The sequence below is a fragment of the Molossus molossus genome, unplaced genomic scaffold, assembly GCF_014108415.1.
Source record: "Molossus molossus isolate mMolMol1 unplaced genomic scaffold, mMolMol1.p scaffold_m16_p_14, whole genome shotgun sequence".
NCBI classification, from domain to species: Eukaryota; Metazoa; Chordata; class Mammalia; order Chiroptera; family Molossidae; genus Molossus; species Molossus molossus.
The window spans coordinates 64,062,387-64,069,157 of record NW_023425349.1 but is presented as its reverse complement, the minus strand read 5'-3'; the positions used below and the strand labels follow the sequence as shown (position 1 = coordinate 64,069,157).

The following is a 6,771-nucleotide window of genomic DNA, read 5'->3' as shown; positions in this document are numbered from 1 at the left end:
TTCATTCCATTGTGTCAGAACCAACCATCAGTTGCTTGCAACCCAGCTAGTAAGTTCAAAGGGAAAGCTCTTAGATCCACTCAGCAGCCTTGTTTCAAACTTATTGTGATTATACCTTTATTTTCTCCACATTTATTAGTCTGATGGCGGGTTGTGGTAGGCTTTTCTCAGTATATCTGCTCAGTCACTAAAACTGAACTGGATCTTTTGCTTTCACATGTGTGCATTGGTTTTAATGATTGTGTGTGTGTATGTGTGTGTGTGAAATCTGTGTCTCGTGTTAAATTTGTTGAAAGAAGTTTATATCCACTTCGATGTATTTATTTATTTATTTAGAAAGGAAAGGAGAGGGAGATAGATACATTGATGTGAGAGAGAAACATCCACCCACTGCCTCCTGCACGTCTCCTACTAGGGGATCAAGCCCACAACCCCGGCATGTGCCCTGACTGGGAATCCAACTTGGGACCTCTCTGTCCATGGGATGGTGCTCTATCTACTGAGCCATGTTGGCTGTGCCACTTTGATGTTTTTAATTCAGATATTTAAATCTATTGTATTCGATTTGACAAGGCTATTTGACGTATCCTCACTAACCTTACATGTACAAACCCACCTCAGAAAAGGCAACTCTATGCCCTGGCTGGGTTACTAAGTTGGTTGGAGCATCGTCCAGTATACCAGAATGGTTGCAGTTTCAATTCCCAGTCAGGGCACATACCTATGCTGTGGGTTCAGTCCCTGATTGGGCTCCGTAAGGGAAGCAATCGATTGATGTTTCCTCTCTCTCTTCCCCATCTTCTCTCTCTAAAATCAATAAGAAGAAAGAAAAGAACAGGCTGCTGTTGAATTCAGCTATGTTCCCTTCTGCTGCTTTTCACTTCAAGGGATAACATATTCAGGCAGGTTACCAAATTGTGTATTGATCTGAGTCACGGGACATTGATCTAGTCTTACTTGCATTTATCTGTGTTTCCAGAGGTGCCATTTTGCTTTCTGAAATTTTCCGTTGCCCTTGAGTGAATATGCTGCACTCCCTGCTGCTGGTCATCCAGGTTCCTGCTACATAATTCCTATAAGGTTGTGATTGGCCAGATTAGTATAAGGATGTGCTTTTATGTTTCAATATGTCCTTTTAAGGTCTCTTTTTGTCTATTTACCTGTCAATTTCTGTTGTAGGTTTCTTAACATACTTGAGCAAGTCAGAGGCAGTAACGATTAGTGCAGATAGGTTAGCTTCCACTGTCAATGCACGGGTATTGGATTCTCCGTATCTTCAGAATCGTTTGGCTTCTGGTGACAGAAGAAACCTTAATACAAATTGTGATGTCCACAGCCTCTGACTTTAACACGTCATTTACTCTATTTGTATAGGAAAGAAGAAGGTTGAGAACTTTTAAAAAAAGATTTAGACTTCCGTATCTGTTAGGTACTTGATATACATTTGCCCATAAAATTATCATAATAATCCCAGAAAGAAGTTATCACTGTCTCCACTATCCAGGGGAGTTAATTAAAAATTGGAGAAGTTGCCCTGGCCGGTTTGGCTCAGCGGTTAGAACGTCGGCCTGTGGTCCAGAGAGACCCAGTTCGGTTCCTGCTAAGGGCACATACCTTGGCTGCAGTTTGTCCCCGGCCCTGGTTGGTCATGAGGGTGGCAGCCACTCCATGTGTCCCTTTCATGTCGATGTTTCTCTCTCTCTGTCTTCCTCTCTCTCCCTCCCACTCTATCTGAACAAAAAATAGAAAAATATCCTTGGGTGAGGATTAAAAAAAAAAATTTGGAGAAGTTAAATATCAGCCCCAAATTCTTACAACTAATTAGTGGATTTAAACGTAGATCTCCTGGCATGCATCTTCCACAATAATCAGATTATTTTCCTTTAACAGTTTTAGAATGTCGTTTACCTTGTGTTTTCATTATTAATAGGTATATTATTTCTTCCTTTAAGATACGTTACTCTCAAAGCGTGGCTCATGGCTAGTTGTTTGAGTGCTGATTCTTGTTTGCTGTCCTAGCTCTACTGAATTGTGAAGTCTTAGCAGAGGGCAGAGTCTACTTTACCAATAAGAGTTCCAGGCAAATCTGATGCACAATGTAATATGAAACTACCCTTCTAAAGAGTCACGTTCAGGATATTTGTTAATTTTCTACATTTCCCGATTCAGTGTCAGACAGATGGTTGCTCAACACATACTTATTATATCAGATTCTAAATATAATTTCAGAATCCTGAGAGAGTTGTTTTTCTTGTATACTAAATCTATCAAGTAATTGTCTGTGATGTTGGCTACCAGAAATCTCCTTTACGAACAAATTCTTTGTATTTTAGGGGGCAATGCAGAGAACATAGGACTAGATCACAGAATTTCAGACAGTATGTAGAGCAATGAATATCCTCTGACATAAAAAAAAAAGCAATGTAATATCTCAACTCTAGTTCAATAACTTTGTAAAAATTTATATATTAGGTAGGCCCTGTCAACAGTTTCTGACTCAGTCCTGTTTTCTTTGTTGTTTTCCCCTTCACCATAAAAAATTACACTCCATGAGATATTAAAGGAGATGGGAACAGATGGTATTTTATTAGGAGAAATGGAAACCTTTGCATTCAACACGAAATATTTTTCTTCAGGAATTTTTTCTCAATATTTTTGAACCTGCAGAATATTTCTTTTCTTTTTTTTTTTAAATTTAATTAATTTATTTTTGTTACAAATGTTTCTCCTTTTTCCCCCAGTGATATCCCCCTCCCCAACCCTCCCTGCACTGTCCCAAACTTTGTTGTCCATGTCCATTGTTCATGCATACATGCATATAAGTTCTGTGGTGTATCTTTCCCCCCACCCCCTCTTCTTGGGATTGTCTGTCTGTACCCCACTTCCACGTCTCTGGGACTACCCCATTCTTCAGACTGTTATGTTCATTATATTCCACAAATAAGTGAGATCATGTGATATTTGTCTTTCTCTGCTTGGCTTGTTTTGCTTAAGATAATACTCTCCAGGCCCTCCATGTTGTCTCAAAGGCGAAGAGATCTAAAAATATGGAATGCTTCATGAATTTGTGTGTCATCCTTGCGCAGGGGCCGTGCTAATCTCTGTATCGTTCCGATTTTAGTATATGTGCTGCCGCAGCGAGCATGAACTTGCAGAATATTTTAAAACTACCAGTGGGCACTGAAAACTTTCCATCAGTTTCTGGGCTCTTTAGATTTCTTGGCACCATGGGACTCATTTGGATATCACTCTATATAATGAATGAATTAATTAAATGAGTGACAAATTATAGACATCTTACATATCAGCTTGGGAAAATCTGAAGATTGAAGGGGATGCTCATTTTTCACTTAGAGGTTGGGTTTAATAGGTGAGGTCTATATAGTGTCTAAACACGAAGCTCAAACATACTATTATGTTAGGTCTTATTCTAGAATCTTCTAAACCTTATGAAGAGAACCCAATGAACTCCTGTAAATCCAAATGATCATTTATTCCATATTAAGGCTCTCTCAGTACCCATATGTGAATAGATGAAGTTATTTTCTGTGATTTTTAGAATAAAGTAATGAAGTCAGTTGTATTTGCTACATACGCCGTTGCTGTTACATTTGGTTTATGGGAGTGATGTTAGGATATAGAGAAAGCCTCTGTGTCACCACCATGTCTCATAGATCGGGTCATTACAGTGCTTACCACAGAGTCTTCTAGTAGCGTGTTTATCATTGCTTCTAGACATATTTGGAACGGATATTAAATGATTAGAAAACAGGTTGAATGAAGAGAAGTTGAGGGTGAGTAAATTTCTGAAATGAAAGAATCAAACTAAACAATCTTTACATTTTCTCTTATTTCTTAAATTTCCAAATATTGTGGAGGTTTTATGCACATAATTCAGTTGCCATCAAACCTTCAAAACACAGGAGAATTCCCAGTTTCTGCTTTCTGATATAAGCATAGTGTGTTGCCCTCTTTTATTCTTGCCTGAGTTTCTTTATCATGGGGGACTGTTCAGCAGCTGCCTTGCAGGGAGGAGAAACTCAGCAGAATTCTCATGGCAGACATTTGGGCATTGGGAACAGATATGTATTCAAAAATGACCAAATATGGTAAATCAAGAAAATGGGTGCTTTCTTTTCCATTCACAATGCATTTAACTGGCACAGAAGCTGCTTTTCTAGGAATGGGGAGCCGCAATGAGATAGAGCAGCCTGTTCTCTGCCAGGCATCGATGTGCACGATGACAAGTAGGCAGGGCCCTCTCCTTGCCCACCGCCGCTGCCTGCTTCCCGGCACACAGACACATTGCAGGAGGGTGTGTGAGGTGTGGGGGGCAGCCTATGGATTAAAGCCCACAGGGTATTTTTGAGTAGACTGGACTGAATACGTATAATCAATTTGATTGTAAAACTGGTCTGAATTTACTTCAGAGTGTCCATATAATATTTTCCACTCTCAGAAAAATTGGGTAGTCATTAAAAATAATCAATTATAAAAATATTTCTAAACAGTTCTAAAATGTAACACTGGCGGTATGTGAAATCAATGCCAATTTGATTGCATGTGCCGTCCTTTCTCTCTCACCCTGACTTTTAAGGTTTCCTAAAGGGAAAGAAAATGTGCTTAACACGATCTGGTTATTTTTAGGGCGTATTTGGTGTAGTCAATGAGCAAATGAATATTCACGAAAATATCTGAGCAAAGACAGCCCTGAAAAAAAAATCCGGTAGAAATCCCTGCTAAGGAGCTCTGGAGGGGCCCTGTGCCCTGGGGCATTTCTGTAATGTGACGACAGCTGGACTCATCCAAATGTGATTTCAAAAGCTCTTATACTTTTAAAAGTCAATGCATTTCTTTATTATGGTGGACAGAGTTGGCTAGCTAATCTAGTAGTCATTTCCTACAGGTTTTCTTTGCTTGCGGCCACTGTGAAGATAGGAAAGCAACACACTTTTTTTTTTTCAGTCTCCTTTGCAAGGTAGGGAGGCGATGGGATATATTCTGGCTAATGAGATGTACGTGGAAGTCTGTTAGGAGCTTCTAAGAAAGTTTCTACTTTCTGATACAAACATAGTATGTATCCTTTATTCTTGCTTGAGTGTAATTATCACGGTGTGATGTTCAGCAGCTACCTTGTATGAAGGAAGTACAAGAGATGGTAAGGCCAAGAGAGATATTAGCCCTAATATTATGGGTGAACTAATTCCTGGAATTCTAAAAATATAGACTTGTCTCTTTGAGGCAGGGAAAGGAGGAGAAAAATTAATCCCTATTTGTATAAACCTCTGGACTTGGATATTCTGTCACTTATAGCCAATTGTATTCCATGTGACACATTTAACCCTTAGTTGAAGGTAGAAGATCTATTTGGACATCATTATAGATTTTCCTTCTAAAATTTTGAAATTTCATAGGTTTGTGAGATTTTTTCTTACCTTCACAATTTATGTAAATTGTGAAAAAACATTTATTCAGGATAGGAAAAGAGAATGACTTCGGAGAAGATTAGATATTTTGCGTTTCATTTTTTGCAGACAATGGACACACCAATAACAGTAACAGCAGCGGAAATAGCATTCATGTTAAACATATTTTTAATAATTCATACAAGTCTCCATTGTGATTTTGCTATAAGTTATGTCTTAACGTGGTACACTATATTTCTTTTAAAAATTATATACCCTAATTGCAATGTGGTAATTAAGCACTGGACATTAAAGCAGTAAAAATCCTTTTTTCGAAAAACTGGTGAAATCCAAAAGGCTTCAGTGTAGTTAATGGTGACACAGTGATATTAATTTCTTACTTTGACAGATGTATCCTGGTTATATAAAATGTTAGCATTAAAAGAAACTCAGTGAAGGACATATGGTAAATCTTTTTATTTTTTTATTTTTTTTATTTTTATTTTTTTTTTATCCTCACCCGAGGACATTTTTCGATATTTTGTTCAGATAGAGTGAGAGGGAGAGAGCGAGAGAGAAACATCAACGTGAAAGCGACACATCGAGTGCTTGCCACCCACACGACCCAACCAGGGCTGGGGACAAACTGCAACCAAGGTACGTGCCCTTAGCGGGAACCGAACCCGGGTCTCTCTGGACCGCAGGCTGACGCTCTAACCGCTGAGCCAAACCGGCCAGGGCAATCTTTGTAAAGATTTCTGTAAATATAAAATTGTCTCAAAAATTTAAAAGTATATTAAAATTATGTACACATGTAAAAATGATTACATTTTCTTCTTGTGGATATTGCAAAAGTGCAAGCTATGTACAAACACTGATCAGAACTATTGTGACCAGGGTGGTGGCCTTGATTTGTTCCACTGGTGAAAGGACCATTGCTAGCATGAAAGAACATGTGTATTTCAGGCACAAGGGTATACAGTAGTCCCCACTGTCCGGGGAAAATATGTTCCAAGACCCCCAGTTGAGCCTGAATCCACGAGCAGTATAGAATCCTGTAGTACAGTGTTTTCCCTGAGCATCACTCATGGCTTCTCTTTGGCATATCCATTGCAAGCCGCGCTGCGCTTGCGCTTTAAGGCCACTGCTAAGTAAAGGAAGGGTTTCTTGATCATAAGCCCTTGGTGCCACAGTAGTTGACCTGCTAACTGAGAAGGCTGCCCAGTGACAACAAGCAGGGAGCAGGTGCAGTGTGGGGATGCTGGACACGGGGATGATTCATGTCCCAGGTGGAAGTGAGAAGAACAGTGTGAGATTTCTTCACATATTCAGAACAGTGCACACTTTCAAACTTACGATGAAGTGT

General features: G+C 39.2%; 1 non-coding gene across 1 annotated transcript; it reads right to left on the bottom strand.

Annotated features, from left to right (window-relative positions):
* Positions 1-3,041: 3,041 nt before the first annotated feature.
* On the bottom strand, positions 3,042-3,145 carry LOC118630302. Its single transcript, XR_004959552.1, has one exon. It is a non-coding gene; the product is annotated as a U6 spliceosomal RNA (small nuclear RNA).
* Positions 3,146-6,771: the final 3,626 nt, after the last annotated feature.